At 50.8% G+C, this 13,850-nt stretch overlaps 1 protein-coding gene across 1 annotated transcript in view; it reads left to right on the top strand.

Annotated features, from left to right (window-relative positions):
• LINGO1 (leucine rich repeat and Ig domain containing 1) overlaps positions 1–13,850 on the top strand; it is a 128,710-nt gene that overhangs the window by 53,196 nt on the left and 61,664 nt on the right. Inside the window, exon 3 of the mRNA XM_059482478.1 lies at positions 13,241–13,383. The gene's annotated coding sequence lies outside the window, so the exon portion shown is untranslated. The remainder of the gene's footprint in view (positions 1–13,240; positions 13,384–13,850) is intronic.

The raw sequence follows: 13,850 nt of genomic DNA, 5'->3' as shown, positions 1-13,850 counted from the left end.
GATGATGTGGCTCCTGGGACATGCCACCGTCACAGCTGAGGGATGACAACTTTCCCAAGCAAAACCATCTGGTGTGACAGGGAGGGCTGAGGGTTGGCCTTCACCATCTTCCAGGGAGCAGAAAAACACCTTTTTTGTTGGGCAGACCCATCTCTGCTCCTTCCACCTGTGGTCTCTAGTGATGTGAAGGGCAGGGGTGTGTCCCTGATGTCTGTTGGAATTTGGTTCTTTGCTGGCATGATACAGCTCATCTCTGGAGGGGTTAAGTTTTTTTCCTTTCTGCATATGTGTGACTCAAATGAAGATCTTTTTTTTTCCAAACAAAAATTTTTCGTTGCCATCTGTCACTAATGTCAAGGCACTCTTTTGCCCAGATCCATTTTTTTAAAAAAGAAAAAAAAGAAATGTAACATTATTTTAGAAAATTCTGAGTAGTGTTGCCAGAGCAGTGATATATTCCCTTCTTCTGAAGATGTTGCAGTGTTAACCCCTGGTGTTCATCCTCAGGGCTTCCCCCACTGGGTAGCTCTGCCTCCTTCTCCTGTTCTCTCCTGGGGTGTTTCTGGCTATTGCTTCTTTATTTCTGTCTTTTATTATTTCTGCCTCTGGGTCGGGGTCTTTTTTGGGTGTGTTTTGGTATTTACAGAGAAGCTCAGGACAGAGAGCTCAGCTGGCACGAGTCAAGCTAATTGTTCACAGCTGCGGTTGCCCTAATTGCCCTAATCACCCACACCTGCTCAGAGCCCTATTTAACCTCAGGACTGGCCCCCTTCACTCTCTTCCAGAGCTCCATGGTAGGTGGATGTGTGTTCTTGGGCTCCAGCCTGTGCATTTTGGGGCCTCGTTTTTTGCTCTTGGGGGACCTGGCTGAGCTCCCACCTCCTCCTGTTGTTTCTGGAGCCATGGGCATGTGCCCCATCACAGAGGGCACCTCTGCTCCTGGGCTGCCCTTCCTGACAGGACAGCCAGCACTATACTCTGCTGCTCTGGGGACACCTTTCTGCTGCCAGCTGGTGAGTGTTGGCCCCACAGGAGGGGAGCTCCTGCTGTTGGAGCCTCTGTCTGTGAGAAGGGTTAACTTGTGGGGCTCCCCATTGCCTGGGGAGCAGGCAGAGGGAGTGCCAGTGTTACACAGAGGGGGAATCCTGCTTTATTTTGTGTAAGGTGGCTTTGCTGGATAGGGGTTGAGAAAAGGCTGGGAGGACACTGTGTGCTGTCCCTGCTGCTGCAAGCTGCCAGCAGGGCTGGTTTTTCCTTTCATTCCCCTGAATGCCTTGAGGGAGGCCTGGACTCACAGTCTCCTCTTACATCTACTGTGAAAAACGCTAATCACTTATTTTTAAAATTGTAAAAGTTTAATACTAATAAAATGTTTATAAAAATAGCAGTATAATTAGAGTAATAATAATTTGGACAATTTGGATTAGGACAATATGAGACAATAGAAACAAAGAGTTATGGATGTCTGGGTACCTCTTTCTGGGCAGCACGAGCCTGAAAAAGGACACACATTAACAGAGGATTAACCCTTAAAAACAACAGCCTGTTGCATATTCATACACCTCATATATGATGCATAAATTCCATTCAAACACAGGATTTTGTCTGGTCAGTGTCAGCTTCTTCCTCTTAATCCTAATGGCATCTTCAGGGCTGAGCAAGGTGGGAAGAAGTTGATTTCTTCTGATAATGGAGCAATAAATTCTCTTTCTCTGACAGATTTAGGTGTCCTGTGGCTGCTATCTGGTGCGAGTACCTCATTCCTTTCTTAAAAAACTATTCCACATATATAGTTTCTATTTTAACATTATGTTATAAAACTATATTTAGCACACTACTTAAGAAAATTAAGACAGAATAACTTTCTAACATAGCACATATAATATTCATGTTAATATTTGTAAAAAGCCAGTTGTAAAATATGCATTTTTCACATCCACCAAAGATGGCTAATAATCACCTCAGGTAGCTGCCTTCTCTGTCCTGTGTGTGTGTGCGCCAGAGGCTCTGGAAAATCATCTCTGTGCTTCCCCTACCTAAGCAGCAGCCTCAGGGCTGTGGCAGCAGTCAGGGCATTTCTGCAGCCTTCCTGCTGCTCTCTGTGCTGTAGGAACACAGCCCTGCCTTGTGCTTTCTTGTCACAGGAGGTTTTACTGGAGGCTCTGTGCCAGGGTGGCCAGGTCCCCTTGCAGCAGGTGCTGTGTTTGGGAGCAGGATGGGTGTGGTGCATCCCCAGGACCCCTGCAGCAGGAGCTGTGCCTCGAAGGGTCCCTGGGCAGCAGGTGCTGGTGGGTGTGCAGCTTGTGTTGGCTGAGGAGTGTTCCTGTCCTGCTCCAAGCACCCTCTGGAGAGGGCTCTCTCAGCCTCCATGTCTCTGACCTTTTCAGTGTCGTGCAATAGCATTGGCTGTGGAGCTGCTCGCTGTCTAATGAGCCTGTGGGGATTGGGGGGAAATGGGCAGCCAATAAAAATATGGAATATTGAAAAGGTCAGAGCTATTTGGTGGGGACACAATAACTCACCAAACTTCTCGGGTGTTACAGTTCTGTGTGCCTGAGTGTGCTGCAGGCGCTGTGGGCTTGCAGCTGGCTGGGGGCTGCATTGCATGTGCTCCTGGAGCAGGGCTGAGCTTTCCAGCTGTGCCAGGGCCTCTGTGGGTTGGCACATTGGCTGCACCTCTGCAGGAAGGGCTGGAGAAACCCTTGTACAGAAGGAGCCTTCAGAACTTGGGCTTTGCTTGCACCTCTGTGGAGGGAGGGGTGAGCCTGTGGTCAGGGTGTTCTCTGGCATTGCTGGCAGGCTCCTGCCATGGTTCCAGCAGCAGCGAGCAGAGTGCCAGGGGCCTGTTTGAGGTTGTTTTGGTGTTGTGCTCTGGATCTGTGCCTCAGGTGTCACAGGCAGGGAGCACAGACCTTGTGAGAGCACTTGCTGGGGCTCAGGGTGCATCCCTAATTGCCAGCAGCTCAGAGTGCATTCTGAGTCAGCTGTGGCTTTCCTGTGCCCCTCCTCCTTGCTAACAAGGGCAAAGCTCTCATGCAAAGCTGTGCTGATTTAGCCAACCTGTGCCTTGTGGGGAACATGCATCCAAAAGTTCCCAAACTGACTCCATTTCTCCAGAGTTAGCACCAAGGGGAGTCTCCCCTCCCTGTCTCTGACCCCTTTTAGTCCTCAGCTCTGTCCCAACACATCTGTCAGCTTGTCCTCTGCCACAGGCTGCTGGCTGGGGGAGACCTCACCTCTCCAGCCAAGGTGCCTCTGATGGCCTCTGTGGTGGCAGAGCAAGGCCTGTGATCTTGCCATATGCCAGGTGCCAGGAGCAGAGGGAGAAAAAGGTCTTTTAAAAGCCATCACACCATTTCACCTTACCAAAGTTGTCCTGACAATGCAACACTGAGGGCTTTGTGACAGCCCTGTGCCCCAGTGCTGGCTGCTGGGAAATCCCAAAGAGCACTTTGTGCAGCCCCCTTTCCTGTAGGCAGGAGGCATTTGGAAATGACAACTCATTGAGCTTAACAGTAAAAATTTAAGTTCTGGGAGTGAAACCAGAGCAGCAGGGGGAAAGTGCATGTTGGTGCCAGGACTGAGCACTGGCACAGCAGCAGGTCTCACCCTGGATGCTGATTCTTCTGCAGACTCTGTGCTCAGCAGTTGTGACTTGGGCAGGTTTCTGGCAGAGGAGACAGTGCTTTGTATGCTTTCTTTGGTTAGATGTGATGGTTGGATTGTTCAGGATTGTGTGCCCTGACCCCAGCTGTGGGCACTGGGGCTGTCTGCCCAGCCTGGTGCTTTTTACAGCCCTTGGCTTTGTTATTCCAAGTGCTGGTGTGCTGTCCTGGGGACAGTCTGTGTGATGTGTAGTTCAGTAAATATGTAATGGGGTGTTTTAGGGCTTTATTGCTTCTATGCAGCACTATTGTAATGTCATTTAGAGAGCTCTGGCACACCCATCAGCAGCTCAAGTGGAGCAAAGGAAGGATGTTCTTCCTCTCCAAGCCCATCATCTTCCCCACTTGATGCTCTCAGCCTTGATATAGTGGTCTAAAGGTAATAACTTGTCTCTGTGAGCACTCTGAAAAGCAGGCAGTGGGATCATTAGAAATGGCTGTGGATTGGCCCTGTTTTAAAAGGGAGCAAAATATTTGGCCAAAGTCCCACTGGAGCATTTTCAGCTATTGTGAAAACCTTCTGCTTGACAACTTGTTTCTAGAGTTCCTACCAGAATTGGGCTGCTGGGTTTCAGATCACCTCTGTGAGGAGCTGCAGGTGCTCTGTGGGGCTTTAGCCAGCCTAGGAGGTGTCACCAGGCCTTAGCTGAGTGTTGGATGGGGTTGGAAACACTGCCTTGCCTGGCATTCCCCTGCTTCAGGGCAGGATTTGGCTCTTGTTCCTCCCTGTGCCCATTTTGGCAGGGCTGCTGGCCAAGAGCAAAACCTGTTCTGTGCCCTTGTGCCCCTGTCCCACACTCAGCACTGGGGCTGGGGCTCCCCTGTGGGTGGGTGCTCCCTCTGGGTTGTAGGGGTGCTGTTATTCTGGATTGGCACCTCAGCAATTTGGGCCCCTGGCACTTAATAACTGCAGTACCTAATTTTAGTGTAATGGCACTCATTCAATCTGCTGTTCCCAGAATGTGCAAGTGACATAAATTAATGTTACACAGAAAAAGTCAAGTTTCTAGTGTGAGATCAATAGATCATAATGTGGTGATATTTGAAAATACATCTTATTAGCAGTTCATATTTTGGCACTTTCCATGGATTCCCACGAGCTCCCTTCCCTGCTGCCCCAGGGAGCTGCTGTGCATGTGGTTGCTGACAGCATCAGCAGTCCTGTGAGATGATCCTGCCTGTGCTGGATGTCACTTAGTGGCTTTTATCCCTCGGGAAATGAATGGAAAGAGGTTGGAGTGCTGTTGGTTGCTGCAGGGCAGAAGCAGGAGCCTTTGGCATCTTGCAGCAGTTATGAGAGGAGCTTTATTCTGAGCTGGCTGAGGCTGCCCAGGCAGGCAGACATTGCAGGGTGCTGTTGTGAACCAGCCTGAAGAGAAAAGTGAGGCAGGGTGGGAGCCCATGGCTGCTCTCCTGTCCTGGATGAAAGCAGAGCTGCACTGGGAGGATGCTGAGCACACCTGTGTGAGCTGGGCTGTGCCTCTGGGTAGGTGAGCAGGGCTTTTGAGCTTTCAGAGCCCAAACAGCACCATTTACCTGCACTGAGGAGGAAAAGTAACGTAGGGGCTCCCCATGGCAGGGTATGGCTTTGCCTCAGCACAATCCTTCTCAGCTCCAGCTTCTGGGGGCTCTGCAGAGGTGTTTGACAGCTCAAAGTGACTTCCTTGGGGCCAGGGCTCAGGGTAAAGGCTGGCTGTGTTCTGTCTGGGGTCTCCAGTTACTCCTGTGCTTGTCTCCTCCTCCCCACATGCAGGAGATGGGGCTGGGTTGATTTCTCTGCTTGAGTCAGGCTCTTTGGCAAGGGGCTCAGAGCTGAGTTTTACAGCCAGCTGTAAAAATATCCCTCGAGGGCATGTGCACTGCACCTCACCCCTGCCAGCCTTGTGCTGCTTCCTCCTCAGGAGGAAGGTAATCTCCTCTGCAGAGCTCACCATCAGAGCAGATTAGAGCAGCTCCCAGCTCCTCTGGTGCTGCGGAGGGATTGCCATGATCAGAGGTTTGGGCTGGAGCTGTGGGGATGATCCCTCTTTCTGTGAGCCTGGGTGGGAAAGGTGCTGTGCAGCCATTCTGCTGGAGAAGATGCACTTCCCTCTGGTCCCCAGAGCCAGCAGAGCTGTGCTGGGCTTTGCTCAAATGGAAGATGCTTGTGTACACTTCTGTAAGCAATGAAGTGACTCAGGTTGCCCACTCAGTCTTCTCTTTCCACAGACTGTTCCCAGAGTCCCTCCGGATGTGTCTGAAGCATCCTAAATAAGACCTGAGCGCTGTGCTCGAGGTGGAGCTGCTCACAGGAAAATAGGCCACTGCTTTCCTCACACAGGCAGGCATTTAAAGAGCCTGTGAGGGAGGAGTGTGGGCTTGTGGCTAAATCAGAAGTGAGGAGCTGTCCCCTCCTTTGGCACTTCACCTGCCTTCCATGAAATGGGGCCACTGGGAAGCCAGGCTGCAGGCTGGCTGGCTTTTTTTGGTAGCTTGCTTGGTGGGCATTGGCTTTGTGGGTCGCTCCCAGCACCCAGCAGAAATCACTAGGGAGAAACCCAGAAATCACTAGGGAGAAACAGCTCACTTTTTGCCTCGCCTTTCCAACCAGAGTTTCCAAAATGGCTCAGGTTTTTCCCTTTTTTCCCAGAAAAGTCAACAGCAAAACCTGCTTGTCTGAAGTGGGATTAGGCAATTGCCCTTGCAGGAATCCCAGCCTTGCTCCCCTGATCCTTTCTTCAGCCAGTTGCCCTGGCAAAGCATCTATCTCTGTCTTCCAACCTGAGAGGCTGTCTCTTCACTAATTAAATGAGGAATATCACCTCTTTATAATTGTCAGTTGATTTCAAATTAAAAAGGGACCTGTCGGACCAAGAAGAACCTTATCCTCCCTCTGGGGACTGCCTTCCTTTTTATTTAAGTTCTTTTCCAGGATGATAATTCCATCTGAAAGTCTCCTGTGATACTGTGGTAACCCTTGGATGCTATTCAAGTGCATCCTGGCCCCTGGCGTGTGCTCATTGCCTCCTAATTGCTCTAAATAAGTTGGGAATGATGAAATTAAAGTGCCATTGATATGAGGCAGCCCTGGCATGCTGCAGTTACAGGCATGTGAGGGATGTGGACAGATGGGAAGATGTTAGGATAATAGGTATTAAATGCAGATTTTACCCTGTTTGGGATCCCCATCTAAGCACAGTTCAACCTCTTGGTGCAGCAGGTTTGGCAGCTCCTGTGCTGGAGCCCCAGCTGAGCATTTGGCATGGCTGGGGATGAGCAGGACATAAACCTGTGTGACCTCCCTGAGTTTCTGAAGGGCTCTTGGGTAGTGGAATCTCCAGGAACAAGGACATGCAAGATAACCCTGAGTCCACACAATGTCCCCAGTCTGTAAATCCTGGGCTGCTCATCCTTTGGGTGATTCAGTGGTTCAAACTGAAGCAAGAGATGTGGGGTGCTGGATGTGCTCTGATTCATTGAATAGGGCTTGTTGTTCTCTTCATTCCCTTCATCTGTAATTTTGGAGTTGGATTCAGGTTTCAAACCTGAACCAGCTGAGTTTGGGGTTCTGGTGTTGAACCAGAATGGGCAGCCCCCTGCCCTGGCATGCAGGAAAGCTGGGCTGACACCCCAGTGAGCCTGGGATCAGCATTCCCTGCTCCTGACCCTGCCCTGGAGTGGGGACAGCATAGCAGGGGATGTGTGCCCTGGGAGGAGCTGCTTGGTGTCATTCAGTGGCTGCTCTTGTGCTCTGCTCACCTGGAAATGTTGCTGCTTTTAGTGTCCTTGGCTCTGAGAGAAAACAGACTATTTTTGGCATGTGTAGTCAAAGGGGGAGAACAGCACCTTGCTGGCTGGTGGTGCTGCAGTGTCCCATTGCAGCAGAGGGGCCTGGATGAGACCTGACTCCAGATCTTCAGCAAAGGCAGTTTGGTGACAATCTGTTCCCAGCCAGAATAGACTCAACACATCACCCACAGGGTGAAAGTCATCCCAGTCCAGCAATTCCACACTCATCCCCATCACTCAGTGGCCCATCCCTGATCCTGCAGCCCATTTTTGGAGCATACAGGGGGGGCTGGTCCCAGAGCTGCAGGTGAGGATGAGCCTCATCAGTCTGCAGGCACTTTCATAGCCTTACAAGTGTGCTTGGTTTGGTGATTGTGCAGTTAATAGTTTTCTGAAGATAGATGGCAGGTACAGCACAGCAGTTTGCTTTCCAAAAAAATGCCAATCATTCTAATCACTTGCCTAAGATTTGGGTCAGGTCCAGCCACCTGGCTTTGGATAATAACTCTCCCAACTCTTCTTGAGCTAGTCTTGTGTAGCATTGGCATTCTTAGGACAGTTGAAATGGATGGGAGGTGCTCTGACATGGCAGCCAGCTGGCCTCCAGGATGGATGGCTGATTGCAAAGTGATGGAAAGTTACATTTGCTCAGTCTGAGCCAATTCTATTCCTGTCACTGGCCTTGGCTGTGACTTTGGCTTCCCCGTGGCTCATCGGATGCTCACCCTGCAACGTGCTCACCTGGAGGCTTTGGGTTGAGATGGCAGGATCCCGTGCTCTGGGCAGCCCTCCAGGCTCAGGGCTCATCTATCAGAGGAGTTCAAGACCTCTGAATTCTACCTGTTGCACATTTAAAGGCCAGAGGAGCAGATTTATGGCTGTGGTCTGACCTGCTCTGGAACAGAAGCCAGAACTTGTCCCTGGCTGATTGCTTTGTCGAGTGTAGCAGCTCTGGGCATGTGGTTCCCAAAGACAGGGAAGCTGCAGGGTCTTGACTCTGCTGGCAGGCAGCAGAGGTCTCCAGGAGGCTCCCATCTGTTCCTAGCTGGGCTCTTTGGAGTAATCCCTTTGAGTAAGGGGTGCTCCCAGAGTGGCACACCTCTGTGGGGTGTCACTGCCCGATTGCACAGAGGCTCATGGACACTGCCTGGGTTGCTCCTGGTGCCTGAAAGTTCAAATCTCCCCAACACATGGCACCTCCAAGCAAACAGGAGTGGTTATAGTGGCTGTAAGTCCCTACAGGCAGGAAACCCTAGTGTTTGGAGGGATTTAGGTGTAAATGTTCATTCAGTTAACTTTCTCAAAAGGAGCTGCAGGGTTGTCAGCATGATACTACTTGTGCTTTCTGGATGGCCAGTTTCCCTGGGGCCCCGCACCCTGAAGTGCCCTGCTTGTGTTTGTGGGTGTGCTCCCACCCTTTGCTGCTGCTCCCTCTGCTCCCAATTGCAGCCCTAGTGCAGCAGGTGGAATCCTCAACAGAAGGTGTGTGCTGTGACCTTGAGATCCATTCCCAGTGAATCCTTTTCTCCTCATCTTTTTGCATGTCTGTCAGATCATCTCTGCTCTTCTTCTACTTCCCCTTCCCCTGGCCCCTTCCAGGAGGTGCTGCCTTGGGCGGGAACAGGTCTGTGCCAGCTCCCACCAAGAGCCACCCCCTTCCCTGCATGGCTGAGCACAGTACAGGACGTCCCTGGACCTGCAAGGAAAAGCTCCTGATGATTTCCATCAAGAAACAAGCTGGGTACTTCCACAGTGCCATGGAAGAGGGGGAGCACAGGGCAGGGCTGGCTCATCTGTGCCAGCACACTGGGTTTTGGCCTGGGCTGAAATTGAAAGGAGGAGGAGGAGGAAGGAGCAGTGCTGAGTGGAAAGCCCTGGTGAGCTGGGCTTGGCATGGGTGTGGGAGGAGGGAAGGAGCAGTGCTGACTGCTCCCAGGAGGAGCCACAGGAGCTGTCACCATGTGTCACCCCCTTTTTGGCAGCCCCAGCCTGCTTGGCCATCAAGTGCAGTTAAAAAGGCCAGAACTTGTTTTGCCACCAGAAACTGCTTGATGCTGTAGGCAGCTCTGCCTTGCTGGTCTGTGCCATGCACACTCTGGGCTGGGATTGGTCTGGGAGTTTATTTGGGGAGCAGATCCCTCGGAGTGCTGCCCTGGTGGTGATGGTGCATTTGTTGCATGAGAACTCTGCTAGCTGGGCCAAGCTTCAGTGTTTTGTGGGCTCTGCATCCCCTCCAAACAGGGCAGTCTCACCCCCCTGGCTGGCACTGGGCAGAGCAGGCTGCTCCTGGTCCCCACCTGCCACAGGTGCCCAGAGATGTGCTGGCATTGCTGGCCAGGGCACTGAGGGGACAGAAGGACTCAATTCCTTGTGCCTGATATTTCTGTCAAAGAGCCTTTCACCCAGAGGTGAAGTCACTCACCATGGCCACCTTCAGCAGCTGCTTCTGCATTGTGGGTTGTAAATGTCCCCTTAATTTAGTGCCTGCAGTGCACTAAAGCAGCAACCTTAGCACAGCCTCTGCATAATAACCAGAGAGGCTCTAGATCCTGAGCTCTGACACACAGAGCTCTCCTTGACTGCTGTAGTCCCAGAGGCTGCTGTCTCCTTTACCCTGGGTGCCTCAGCCTCCCCACCACATGCTCTTGAAAGATAACTCCCTGTAAAATAGAGATTTAGTTTAGTCCAGCTGGGCAGTTCAGGCAGTAATGCACTCACATCCCAAATGTTTCAATTCTTTTGGCTAAACTTCCCAGTGAAAGGTGATTTTTTTCTCCTTCATGAAAGAGGATAACAGCTCTGACCTTGAGGAGAGAAATGAGGGTTCAGAGTTCTCTTTCTTTTTGTTTTGTTGCCATTTTCCTTGCAAAATATTCCAGTTGAGAGGGATTTTTTACTTAACCAATTTATACCCAGTGGATAGATTTATTCTGTTCAGCTACCAGCCACACGAAAGCCTTGTTATTCCCTGTGGTATGTGGGTTTTTTTTCCCCCTCAATACTCATAAATACTCTTTGCTAAATATGAATTTTTACTACTTGAAGCAGGAGAAACCAGGTACTCCTGCCCTGTTCTGACCCTGGGTAACCTGAGTGCTGCTTGGGATTGCTTGTTAAATATCCTTCTGTCTCCCCATGCCTGATCCAATTCTGCTCCCTTGTTATTTCCATCTCTCAGGGATAAAGGATCTGCACAAAATTACTTTTGGGAACATCCTTGGAACCAAGAGGTGATTTTGGAGGCAACGCTTCCGAGTCCCACCTGGCTGCTACTTCCCATGCCTCTGCTCCCAGCCAACACCCTGCTGGCCTGGCTTTTAGCAGGAACTGGGCAGAAAAATGGTTTAGCATCATTGTTTCAAGGGAGAAGAGGAAAACGTGGAGATTTGGTTTGAAATTATTTGAGTGAACGTGATAGAAATGCAAGGACTTGACAGCAGAGTTGGTTTAGATTGGGGTAGAAAAGAAATGAGGGGACTTACAATGAAAAGTGGGCTCAGAGGGAGGGAAAAAAGGCAATGTTTCCTTTCAAACACATAAAACCTGGCTGCTTTGATGCTGATGGTGTACTTGATACTCTTTGTGAAACCATTCCATATGACAAAGGCAGTTTTCCAGGCCAGAATTGTTGCTGATGGGTTTGGCTGTGGCAGCTCCTCAAACCCTGGTGCCTGCCTCAGTTTCCCTTCATGGAATCACAGAGTGTTTTGGGTTGGAAGGGACCTTCAAGGACAACCCCCTGCCATGGGCAGAGACACCTTCCACTAGACCAGGACACTCCAAGCCCTGTGCAGGCTGGCCTTGGGCACTTCAGGGATGGGGCAGCCACAGCTGCTCTGGGCAGCCTGTGCCAGGGCCTCCCCACCCTCACAGGGAAGGATTCCTCCCTAATATCTAATCTCTTTTCCCTTCTCTGTAGTTTTTCCATGAGGTTTGGGGCCTTTCAGCTGCCTCATCTCTCCCTTCACCAGGGTGAGCTGGTGCAGGGGACCCACATGGTGCTGCCAGCACCTCCCTTGCTCCCTAAACTAAAGAGATTTAGTTGAGATCTCCAAACTCATTGCAGTGGTGAGCCTGAGGCAGCATCCTTCCCCTGAGAGGCAGCTCTGTCTCTCTGTTTTTAGTTTCTTTGGAGCTCAGATTCTCAGCCTCCTTACCTCTCCACTAGTGCAATGTTTTAGGAACAGATGGGCTTAATTTCCGATTGCCACCCCCTGAACTTGGGAGGAGGCTTGGTTTTGGAGCCAGTCTGCCTCTTGTTCCACGTGAGTCCATCCAGCAGGCTCCTGCCTGCCCTGCCCCTGTGGCCATGGAACTGAGGACCCGGCAAATTGCCCTCTCTGGGATGAGAGAGGCTCTCAGAAGGAAGATTTTCCCTCTCAGTGGATAAATCCATCTCCATGTTACCTTAGTGGCAGTGGCTGAGCATCTTCTTATGCGTTGATACTGCTGAGATGCTTAGTCTAAGCTCCATCTAATCCTCTTTCAGGGAGCTATCAGGCTGGTGATCTCCTACAAACAGGTTTTCCAACACCAGCCTTGGGATTTTGTGGTGTGTGATCGTGCTGGAAGGGTGAGGGTCCTGCTGCACCTCTGCTGCTGCTCCTGAGCTGAGCCAGAAGTGAAAGGGAAAAGGAAACGAACCTACAGGTTTCTAACCTGAGCTCTGTTGGAGTTGGGATTTAGGTGTCTACTCCTGCTTTTATACGGTTTTGTGGCATGTGATTTCCTTATCCAGCTTCTTGTGGAGCATAAATCAGATTTTTATAACTGATTTTGTGTTGGATTAAAGGTTTGGGGTGGTTTTTTTTGAGACCACCCTTATGAATCTGGCCTGTTGTGCTCCTGCCAGTGTACCCTGAGAATCTTGTCACTCTTTGGGAATCAATAGCAGATTTAAAGTGTTTCCAATGCCCTTCTGTGTGTCAAGGCCCAAAATTCAAGGCAGAATTTAGAGGTGCTGCAATGTGCTTGAAAACTCTTGGGCTGTTGAACTTGGCAATCAAAGCCTGATTCCTGAGTGGGAGCCTTGTGTGTGGTTGCCCTCCATTGTCACATTGTCACCCAGACATCTGCATGGGGACAGAGTCACCTGGCAGCAGTGCTGGCACAAGGCACTTGTGGGGACCCAGGGCATGCAGAGAGGCTGTGGGATCTGCTGTTGGTAAGATCTGAGCAGCACCAAGCTGCTTGTGAGACCTCATCCCTGGGATGTGCTTTGGACCAGTTCAGGGATGGACATTGTCCCTCCTGGAGCAAGATGGGCAAAGGCCATTGTGCCATGGGCTGGGCTCCCTGCAGGGAGCACTGGCTGGGGGTGGCAGTGAGCAGTCTCTGGGGGAGAGGGCAGATCCTTGGGCACTGCTGCTGATGCCCTAAGGAGCTGGAGCAGAGGCTGGATGGAGTTAAGGGGAATAAAGTGGAGATTTACTGAAGTGCCCCCAAAGGGCACACCCTGGCAGTGCCCAGATGGCTCCAAGATGGAAGCAAAACGGAGCTTGGTCATGAGATCTCACATTTTTATAAGTTTCAGTCCATTTCCATATAGGAGTTAACTGTCCAATTAACAGCTTCAAATGATGAAGTTTCATCCTTCTTGCTTGCTTGCCTGCTCTCCTCTTGTCACATTGTTCATGCTTTGGGCCTGAAGTTTGAAGAGTCTCCAGTCCTGGAGTCTCCAGCTGGAACAGGATTGTTTTGTCTCCACCACCCTGTGAAAAGCTCCCAGTAACACTTAAAGTAAAGCTAAAGCTGCACACCAAAACCCCAAGGTATCACTGATGCTGTCCCTTCCTCGTGTCTTGCAGGGCTGTGTGTCTGGGGCTGAGCCAGGTGCCCCCTGCTCGGTGCTGGGTCCCATGAGCCAGGCAGGACCCCCCTGTCCCTCGTGCCCGGGGCTGCAGCGCCCGGCTGTGCCCTCCCAGAGGAGCTGCAGAGAGCTGCTGCCACGGTGAGTGCTGGCCTCTGGCTTCCCTTTGTGAGTCCTCTGGCTTTCCCTTCCCAGGACACCCCCTGCAGAAGGGCTGCTCCAGGGCACTGTTCCTGCTGACTCCATGTGCATCCCAGCCTGCAGCAGGGTCACAGCATGGGGCACCTGTGCCAGCCTGCAGAAAACTGCTCAGAGGGAGCAGCTTATGCACCAAAAAAATTCAGGTTTCAGTCAACAGACTCAGCTCACGAATTCAGGTTGTATTTAGCAAGTGGCTTTGGCTGGGAAAAAAAAAAAGTGAAACACTGAAAAGTTTGATTTTGACATTTTCAAAATGAAACCTTTCAGCCATCTGTTTCAAGATGACATTTCATTTTGATTTTTTTCTAGGTTTTTTTTTTTTTTCCCAGGGTGGAGGGGAAGCCACCTACAAACAAAATGAAAGCTTCACTTCAGCCCAAACAAAATGTTTCATTCAGCCCCAAATT

This window comes from Ammospiza nelsoni, chromosome 14 (genome assembly GCF_027579445.1).
Source record: "Ammospiza nelsoni isolate bAmmNel1 chromosome 14, bAmmNel1.pri, whole genome shotgun sequence".
NCBI classification, from domain to species: Eukaryota; Metazoa; Chordata; class Aves; order Passeriformes; family Passerellidae; genus Ammospiza; species Ammospiza nelsoni.
This window is presented reverse-complemented; position numbering and strand designations above follow the sequence as displayed.